Here is a 10,879-nt window from a genome sequence, read left to right as displayed (position 1 = left end):
AACAGCATCAGATCCGACGACACTTTCCCAAACCTGAACTGACCCTGATGGTTCGAGCGCTGCGAAGTATCTCCGATAGCTGGTTGGCAATAAACGAGGCAAATGCTTGACGCCCAGTGGTTTTGATGGCGAAGCTGATGATGAAGGTGAAGAAGATGATGAACGATGCTGTCGTTCCATGGCTCATGCACAAACGCATGTTCGCTAGGCTTTATCCGCTGCCGATGGGATATAATGAAGTGTATCGAGCTCAAAAAGAAGGTCAAGGCTAGCTTAAAAAAACAACAAGATTCGCCGAACAGCTATGCGTAGCTACATCTTCCGAATAAAATGCATGTGCTGACGATTTAGTCCATTTTGGCAACTGCAGCACGTGGCGCTGTCTTGGATTGGATCAAGAAAGTAGTTCACCTAAGGCGCAATCTAGGGTCGATCAAAAGGACGAGAAATTTTGAGCTGTCATGCAATGTTTGCAGCCACTTTGCCACACAATTTTGAAGTGGCTTAGTTTCAAACTTCAAACGACGCAAAGACACACCGGAATTTGTATTAGTCGGTATTTTGTGTGATAACTTTAGGCGCATGCGATGGAGAACAGGGCTCGCAAACATACAATAAAATGCTGCAGTCAAAGAAGCCTGCGGTCTGTATTGCCTGCAGTCGGTACACTACCGTTCGCATTCGCCCGAAGTGACGTTAGCTTTTGGCTTAACGAATTCTGCGAAAAGAAGACAGCATGCTATTCTTGCTGCTCACTGCACGACAAACCTCCGGCCGTTCAGTTTAAATCTTAGCGTCATTGCTTTCAGAGCAGCAGGCTTCGAAATGTGTTTCATTTTCTAGAGGTCTTTCGTGGCGGGGGACGAGGGACGTGTGGCAGACGTGAGCATTGGTATCATGCCACGACATGACAGCTTAAGCGAACAGAATCCATCAACTTTGGGAACCACTTTAAATAGGTCTTATGACGCTTTGAAGTGACTGTCTTTCATGACTTTAGCGGGCAAGGAGGTTCACTAGTATAAGATGTGTGCGCGCAGACTGGCGAAGGACATTGACTGAAGCTGACTGGCTGGTGTGTTCATCTTATATGGCGACTTTGGCCCGGCCTGGCAGCTTTATTGAACAAGGCCGTGGAATTCGATCTCACTCGCGTTTTCGTTGACTGCGATCAGACTATCGCGAACATTGCAAGTCTTCTGCATGGTTTGTGGTCGCAGTGAGCCGGACAAAACGTCTGTACAGTTGACATGACCCAACCTCTCTTAGGTGAGGTTTAAGTGAGATCCATCAACGCTCAAGGTGAGGTCAGATTCGAGACCGGGCCTGCAAAACGCGATATTGGCCTTTTCCGGCCAGTTACTGGCGGCGCGATGCGTCGGGACCGTGTGGAGCGCGCTCAGTGATATTGGACGGTGCATCCACCTCCACCACGCGCAGCTGGTTGTACGCCTGCATCTTTTTTGATCGCCGATATTTTACATTAGTTTTTCCTTCTCCCACAGTGCCCGCTCCTCCGCCCAGGGTGGGAGACAGCCGACGCCCTATACTCTCAGCAGTTGGATGAGTTGTGAGGCCCTGATTACACACATCTGCGCCAACCCTCAAACTGTCCAAGAGCGGGGAAGTCAATGGTCTGTGCCCAGGTGCGCATAGGCTGGAGTGGGCTTGTCTGGTTGTACAGATCTATCCACACTTTATCAGCACAACTACCCTGAATGTGATGCACGTTTTCTCTGCTGTCAAGCGATTCTGGTCTCGTACTGCTGCAGCCCAGATGAGAATGATGATGTCACCAAGGTAAGAGGTGAGAATGTTAGCGGGATGAGGACTCGGCTCAAACCTGCGTTCTCCATTTATTCCCCCGTTTACAAATTCTACCTTGTCCATCTGAAAACAGGAACGATTAAAGTCTCACGATATTGTAGTGTCCCACGACAGCCATTCCTGACCAAATATATTCCCTGCAAACACCTGAACCGTATTACGGCACAGATTAAAAATTTGTTACTTATTCTTGGAATCTACAGGACGAGAACCGCGACTGGGGTGGCCGGTCCGGGTCGCTAAAGCTACACAACTTCCGGCTAAATGACGATGAGGGAAGGCCGTCCACAGTAAGCGAGTCTGCACCCTTGCACGCAGCAAGTGGGCATTTTCACGCATGCGATGCTGACCACAAACTGCGCGTGCGATGAATATCACCGGAAAAGGGGGTAGATAATGTCCTGGCGTCACGAGAACATCGCTGCTGTTCCACGCGCAGTGCACAATCGGCAAAAACCAAGGTCGGGCTTGCGGGCTACGGCGAGGAAGCCACGGCCGGTGGCGCTGGTATAAAATGACGTCACTGCGGGGCGAGTTCATCAGAGTGAGTTGAACAACTCAGCTGACAACTACCAGCATGAGATACGTGAGTTTTGAATAGTGACCTAACCAACAGGGGAGAGCACATGGACCATGCTCACCCTCTCCTGAAGCAAGAAATTTACTACAGATGCTGAGTGATTTCGCAGAAAATCGGTTCCAATTCGCACAAGTTCGGAGAAAGTTTACTTTTGCCCCCCCCCCCCCCCCAATCAAGGGAATATTAATTTTGGCAACCTGCCTGATTGTGAGATTACTTCCACACGATGAATTCGAGGGACATTAGATATTAAGATGACCCGTTTCGCGCAGATCCAAGTCCATTATTGCATACTTTATGTGTTGTCGTCATGAAGCACCTAAGCTTGTCCGTATAACTGTAATTTCATCGCCGCAAGCCATGCTCCAGATTTCGCGCAGAGTTTCGTGCAATATTTACTATGGGTCCCTCCGTTCCTTCACAACTTCGTGTTCTGCCATCACTGCTGATTAAACCACGTGGATGAATGGACACGGCATGTTGTAGTGCAAATCTTCAGGCAGTATGTCAGAGGAAACATCGGTCATGCTTCGGTGATTACACCGTCCGCGTCCAAGTCTTTATCCTACGCCCAGCGAACGCCCTATCTTCCGTATTCTCTCCTGACCACGAAATCCCACCATTTTCCACATAACTCCCCTCGAGTCTCCCTGGATACGCCACTGCTGACCGACCTTGACCTTATCTGCCACCAGTTTGCAGTTCTGCTGTTGGTGGCTCTCGCCGGCGCCGCCCCGGCCAAGGAAACTCCTGCCAAGGATCTGAAGGCGGACGAGTCCTTCCTCTACCCGGCCCTCTACAGCACCAGCGTCTACACCGGCCACCCCTACGCCTACGGCTACCACTGTGAGTCACAGCTCCATCGGATTCATCCAACGGTTGCGTCGATGACTGGTGATGACTTGTGGTGACTTGGTGACACCCGTTTCCCGTATCGCTGTCCGGGATCTGTCTCGTTTTTGTTCGTTCTTGGTTTGCTATGAAAACTTCGCCATCCTGATGGTGCGCTTCGTTTTTGTCATACCTAGCCCATGGTCTACAAACGGCAAAAAAGTCCTGTACCGTTTATCTGCCCGCGGAGGTCTTGGAAATGTTTCACTCGTTCTGATTCATTGTAATAAAAACAACGCTGGTAAGACAGTGTTAGTAGCCTTATTCTTCGGAGAAAACCGGGGGAATGGAGATATATTGCGTTGATATTTCGGCAATATGCCTTTATCGAGACAATTATTGTTTCGATAAAGTCATGTTGCCGAAATGTCAATGCATCTACATCTTTTTTCCCCGGGTTTTTCTCCGAGGTAGAAGGCTATTACTACGGTCCTACTTATATGCATAGTGTTGCTCGCAAATGCACTGAACAACTTGTATTAGTTACATTGACCGGCTCAAGAAGTGCATTAAGACAATTAACAGCAGATGATATATCAAAATAGAGGAGGATCTGAATGTATTTAACTAAATGATAAGTCAAGAGTACATTAATAGGCTCAATGAAGGCCAGTCTGCTTTCTTGGGCCACTCCGGTGTTACCGTTAAACGAAATTTCCGATGCTATTTGATATGAAACGAATCTTTGGACTCGTCATTTCCGGTTTATATGCATTTAGTTATCTATCTATTTATCCACTTGGGAAACTGCGCGCGTTTTCAGAGTGAAAACACAGCCGATGGTTTCAGCGCATCAGGATCGTAACAACTACACCGCTCTGTTCTCTTCTACCTGCTCATTCGTTACGTCGATGTTTTTCCAGACGCTCCTGCCACTGTCTACGGCACGGGTTACGGGTATCCTTACCTCGGCGGACATCACGGCGGATTCCATGGAGGATTCCACGGAGGATTCCATCACGGATTCGGCCACGGTCACGGAGGACTCCTCTACTGAGATGATGTACCTTAGCTGCTATGAGCTACGTTTCACTTGTCTTAAAAAGGCCTTTAGCGTAGTAAGTTCGGCTGATGGATAGAGGAATCAGCTGGTTTTAAGGGGCGTAGTGTATTGTGTATTTCCATCCTCAATATACACATTGAGCCTACATTTGCATTCGCATTTGCGGAAGGACAAATATCATGTTTCTCCATCTTCTGCAGTAGCACCGCATACTTCTGGACCAAACTCGACGAGCTGACGTTGACAGACTGTTCGACAGAGCGAGCGTGCGTCGTTTGCTGCCGGACTTCCAATAAAATGCAATGCAGTTGTGACCGTGGGACAATCTAAGAAAACGTGCAGGCTAGATATCGTTCCAAACATCAATGACGTCCACGCGCCGCTATGGCTTTAATGATAAACTTGCAACAATGCATGCTTTGTCACGAGCAAAGCTGCTGGCCGGATTACGTGCTTCTTGAGTAACTAAATTTTTAGAGCGAGAGAGACGGAACCGGAGCCTTCTGGGCTGTAAACTCCAACTCACTGCGACTACCTACCGGAAATGTTTGCGTTTTTTGCAGAGCCATAATAAACAGCGCAGTCGTAAAAGGCTTATATTTCATCTGTACAAATTACGATGTCAGGAAAACGATAACTGGCGAAGTTTGGAGCGGTCGATTTGTTTCAAGCTATCTCGCGAGCACTGCATTGGGGAAAACTCTCGTTATTGAAGCATCATGAAAGTCGGTCCCCCAAAGGCATTGGGAAGACTCTGCCTACTGAAACACCATGTAACTCGGCCCCCCAAAGGCTTTGGGAGAACTCTGCCTACTGAAACGCCATAAAAGTTGGTCCCCAAAGGCATTGGGATGACTCTGCCTACTGAAACACCATGAAAGTCGGTCCCCCAAGGCCATTGGGAAGACTCTACCTACTTAAACACCATGTAAGTCGGTCCCCCAAAGGCATTGGGAAGACTCTCCTTATTGAAACACCATGAAAGTCGCCCCCCCCCCCAAAGGCATTGGGCAGGCGTGATGGCATTCCTTTAGAAATACGTCTGACTCCATTTCTTTTTTAGTTTCTGGCCAATATCATCTTTCTTCACATCATGATAGCTAACCAGAAAGACCATGTGTACCCTATCACTGCGACAAAAATGTTATGCGAAAGACCAGCCCAATTGTGAGATACGCCTTGTCCTGACGAGCATTTTCAAAAAATGGATATGAGCCTGTAAGCATGAGTGGAGTATTGCACCTCTTTAAAACGGACTCAGTTCCTCGCAGTGTTTGACTTAAGTCCCTCAAAACACGACCGACATCACCAAAAACATCATTCCTAAATTAACAGAACTGCACAGCTATTTATGTCTTGGGGATTTCTAGTCCTCAGACACCAACTGGTTTGTAAGGTCCCATTTAGGCTTGTACGAATAGTGCACTCGCCCGCGTGAATTATTTCATCAGCTGTCCCTGAAAGATAAATCATGGTGCGTTTGGCAGCAGACAATACGGTGGAACGACTCCCTCGTAAAACCGTATGCAGATTGAGAGCAGTTCTCACAAACATTACAACTGAAAGGACGACTCCACCCTCCCATTTGTTTGTTCAGAAAATGAATAGGTCAAGACCTTCTTGCTAATGATTTGCCAAGCCAGCAAGTCCAACGATATCGGCTCACATGCCTCAAAAACTCGCCATCGCTAAGGTTAGTAACGTTATTTCATTCCTCCGAGTCGGTAGCTGTCAGAACTTGTAGTTTGCTTATCAGCCGCTGGATGGCGAGCACACAGTTTTTGCGTCTCGTGGCCCGTTTGCAGAATTGGAGGGTTTCACCGGGCGGATGGCACGGATTAATTGGTTACTTTTAGTTTTTAGGTCAGTAAGTTTTGACTAGTTCTAGCTTCAAGTAATTAGTCAATCAATTAAGTCATTGTCTAATTAGTTGCTGGCTTCCATTTGTATTGTCAGTTAGCATCCTTTGTTGCTTCTCGTGACCTGCCGTTGCCGATCTTTTCTGTTACACGCGATGCATTTTATGTCCTGTCGCCTCATCGGTTTCCGAAACAGTTTCGCAAAACTTGACGATCCAAGAACCACACTGCGTAGACACATTGCCACCGCGTTTTTTTACGTGGTGTTACTTCCGGGCCACTTTCGGGCCGCTTGACGTCACTCGTCGCGGTTTGACCTCGACCTCGGCGATGGGGGGGGGGGGAGAGCAGATAAGCACTCAGGGAGACCGAGATGTGCGTGCTTCTGCTCTAGACGACAGGAGCCCATACACAAAACCAATGCATTCCCGAGCCAACACGTTTTCGCCTTTCATACAGAAATATGGAAAGTTAAGATAAATAAGTAGATGCATGATAGATAAGATGGAATGTGGACATACAAGGCAGGTCGATGAGGAGACACATTAGGATCTTCTTAAAAAGCGACAGACACAGGATTTTTTATGCATTCATTTTTCTTGCGATCCTCCCGAGTAAAAAAGCTTAAGCGACTTTGTGCCGTGCTTTTCATTAAAAATGCTCCACATTCATACCACTGCAAGGCGTGAGGATGGGGATGACCTCAGCGAAATGCACGTGAGCCATTCTATCGTTTATTTTCGTAAATGTCTAGGGTGCCGAGGGAAAATGTTATATCATAAGAAGCAAAGTGAGCACGCTCCTTGCCTGAAATCAGCCTAAAACGATACCAGCTCCGTCGGACAGTTTGCGGTAGATTTTTCGAAATAGATTAGATTTTTCGAAATAAAAAAAATGTCTGGCCGAGATCTGTTTGCTGCTTAGAAGTGTTTGTGATTGCAAACGTACCTTCCTGTTTCTGGAAGCTTTTATGACAGCAAGATGCTCCCTCACGCCCAATCGAGATGGCTATCGATGTTGCCCGAATGCCGCCCGGGAATAATGGCGGTAGAAGAAGCTGATGAAGATGTGCTTTCTGCGTCATCGACGCCCGTTGATTCGTCGCTTAAAAGGAGTTTGGATTTGAGGCCAAAGGCTCGAAAAATATAAGGGGTTTGGAAAACAAGTTTTCTTGGGGGAGAACAAAACGTTTTTATGGTTGAAGTGTGTGCTGAATTGCAAGTGTGCGTGGAGTATAACACGATTTAAAATTGGTGATTCAAGTTAAAGTTAACGCGGTGGATCAAATTCAACATTATAACCATAGCAACATGACTTGACAATATACAGAGCGTGTCTGTGTGCTTAACTCACCAGAAAGATGATGTCGACTTCATCTCTGGTGCAATCAGTTCCTAAAACAACAGCACAAAGTTTTCTAGGGCAAGAAGGTGCAATTTTTCCCGAAATGGCTTTTCTTGAACTGTAAGATCTTCCGCTGCGAAAAAATAACTGTACAAAAAAATAGCCAGAGTTGTCTTGGTATCTTAAAACAGCGCCAAAAACAGGCACACGTGTCATTTCTACGGCTTCCTCAGTGCCGGTTTTATGAAACTTAAACACATTTCTCAAGCTATCATACGTGTGTTTATGTCCAGAAAAAGGCTATGGAAGAGAAATCTCGGCTCCGAACAATCATGTGCAACAGCATGTGTTATAGGACCAATACACGAGCGATTAGATATCACAGATTACAAGTGATCAGCGTACACCACAAGCGAACGAAATATGGGGCAGAGATACCACAAAGGGGGAATCTAGTACGTGGGGGGGGGGGGGGAGGGGGACCAGCTGTCACGACGGTCCTTATGTGTTCAGGGTTAGCTTGTGCCGACGAATAGCCGTTGATTCAGCAAATTGCCGGGGAGTGATATATTTGCAAGTGCGCAACATTTTGAGGGTGAGCTTTTCTGGTGGCATGGGATTGGTGGGCTGCTTTTTTAGTATGTGATGGCAAAGAGGAGTTCTAAATGCTTTATTCTCCGTGTCCCAGATACGTTCATTATGCCTCGTTCACACATGACACGTTGTCTCACCAATGTAGAAGGATTGTCTTTCAAGGCTGAGTTCCCCATTAACAAAGTGACTATTCTATGACGTCACAAGTGTTTACGCCATACGCAAGCAACTACACTCCAAGTCGTAAAAACCGTTGTCACGAGCTGACCAGCGACATCATATATTAGAGCTTGCTGAAGGCGTTTGACAATAGGGAACGCGGCAAAGAGGTACGCGGCAAAGAGGACGACGTATCTCCTAGATGACGTTGCGCGTTGTACACCTGCCCTCCCCACCCGCCTGACAGGTGCTGCACGCACAGTTACCTGTGGGTCGTTGTGTGAGAGCCAGGGGAAAAAGGATCAGTCGGTCCTTTAACCGGTCCTGTTCAGTTGTATGCATCCACTCGACAAGGGGATGCAGAATGGACGTAGTTCTATTGAGTTTAATATTTAGTTATGTTGATCTCTGGAATGAGTATAGAGAGAGAGAGAGGAGAAGAGAGAGATAGAGAGAAGAGGAGAGAGAGAGAGAGAGAGAGACGAGAGAGAGAGAAGGAGAGAGGAGAGGAGAGAGAGAGCGAGGGTAGAGAGGAGAGATAATATATATATATATATAGATATATTATATATATATATATATATATATATATATATATATATTTACGCATGTTTTATGTACATATGCACATGTTGATATGCCTATGTTTTATCACTCGGTGGATGGGAGATGTTGTTTCCATTTCTCGCGCGAGTCTGATGCATCGCGCATTTTATCACGCGCAGTGCAGTCATTTTAGGTGAAGATGCTTCCCACCTTTATCATCCCTTTTTGCACCGCCGTAGCATCTGAACCGAGACATCTCGCTGGCAGGATTGTGAGTGGAGCACTGGGCTCCACTCTGACACTGAGAAAGAGAAAAGCCGACGGGAAGCAACCCGTAAAGGGAAGCCTGTTGGTTGTTGTTGGTGAAGTTGTGCGTCCTGTTTGGGGCTTAGTTTCAGACATCATAATACTTGTGATAACTGCCAGTTGCGCCTGGACTGAACTCGAACTTGGAATGCAAGCTTTGTGAACTTCAGCCTCAACAATGCGGTCAATTAAATTAAGAAATAATTTGCTGATCAGTGTCAGTGATACTCGCCTCTAGAATCAAAGTATTCGGTGAGAGTAAAGCAGCTCTAATTGGGGTGACAAGTGATTTTCAGAATCAGTTACATAGCTCTTAGCAAAACACCGCCGCTAATTTTAAAGGCTGAAATATTCAAACACCGGCCAGTTTACTTTTTGCGGTATAATTAATTTTGATGTCAGCAGAATAAAATATATGATGCTCAACAAGAACTCCTGTAATCAGCAGTCACTCCCGATACTCTAATAAATATATCATAGACTCGCTGTCGTACTTTTGTCACTGCTATATGACACCACTGGCGGCTGATCCAGCGACGGGCCGGAACCGTCCGGAACCTTATCCAGTCCTTCCGGGAGAGGAGCAAAAACACAACCTTGGCCCACACAGCCAATCGCGGACACCCTTGGCAGCGCAACCAGCCTCCGACATCCGCTTGGAAAGCGGCGTGCCGTGTTTTTTTATTCTTTTTTTAAGCGTTTTTATGCGAGTGGTCGTTAGTGCTGGAGCTCATGGCATTGAAGCAGGGATGAAAATTTGTGCCAACGCATTGCACGCATTCGTCGCACGCCGTGCTTACGAAGCGGAGTGTAACATCTCACATTTATTGTCCCTGGAAATTTCAGTTCTTTTTGAGTTTTTTGCTCAAATAGTAATCCCGGTCCAATTTTAATGCCCACACCTTGCTTCTATTGCACGCCATCTTTTCTTTAGTACACAAGATACCTTGTTCACACTGCGATTATATGATCTAGGCATACAGCGAACAAGTAGCTTGACCCAAACATGTAAGAGAGTAGGTGATGGACTAAACCATGATGAGCGATTTTTCTGTCGCAGCATGGAGCTATCAACGACGCATCGCTGATTCAATGGTGATCATTACAAACAGGGCCAGCGGTAACCCTGTATGCATTTGCCACACAGCGGCAGGTCTAACGTTAACTCAAAGCACAAAACGTCATACCTCCAAGTCATGCGTGTCGTTTTCTTGAGCATAGCTGCACAACATTTTCGCTGTTGGGATATAGTGGAGCATCAGTCCCCATCCTGCTTTGAGGGGAGGGGACTGACCGACTGAAGGCATTTTTAAAGGCAAGTAAAGCATGTCTCATAACCGCTAAGACGCATCAGCTCAATTCTTCGCTGACGATGTGTTCCAGCTTCATCTTTGACCAATAAAACAAAGTCAGAAAGTAGCTAAAGGATTGAAAATGAAGCGGCAGACAAAACCATCACCTTACATGTTGGACAGACACCGTTTGCCGCAAATCAAATGCTATCGGCATCACACCGACCGGCATCACAGCGCACCGACAAAGACACCTTTTTGAGCGATGAGAATAGACACGGTACACTTCTTTCAATTAAGCTTTCTTGCTATTCTAAGGCCGTATCAGGAGCCACTCAAAGTGTTACCATTCAAAAGTTAAACAGCACTCATAACAAATCGTCTCCCTCAGTTTTCAAGCGAGCATTTGCTTCTGCGAGCGCCAGCCCAGCTCATAAAAAGTCAATGGAGTATTCATTCACTCGTTTTTCCGTCAGTT

The sequence above is a fragment of the Pollicipes pollicipes genome, unplaced genomic scaffold (assembly GCF_011947565.3).
Source record: "Pollicipes pollicipes isolate AB1234 unplaced genomic scaffold, Ppol_2.1 Scaffold_6052;HRSCAF=7182_pilon_pilon_pilon, whole genome shotgun sequence".
In the NCBI taxonomy this organism is placed as follows: Eukaryota; Metazoa; Arthropoda; class Thecostraca; order Pollicipedomorpha; family Pollicipedidae; genus Pollicipes; species Pollicipes pollicipes.
This window is presented reverse-complemented; position numbering follows the sequence as displayed.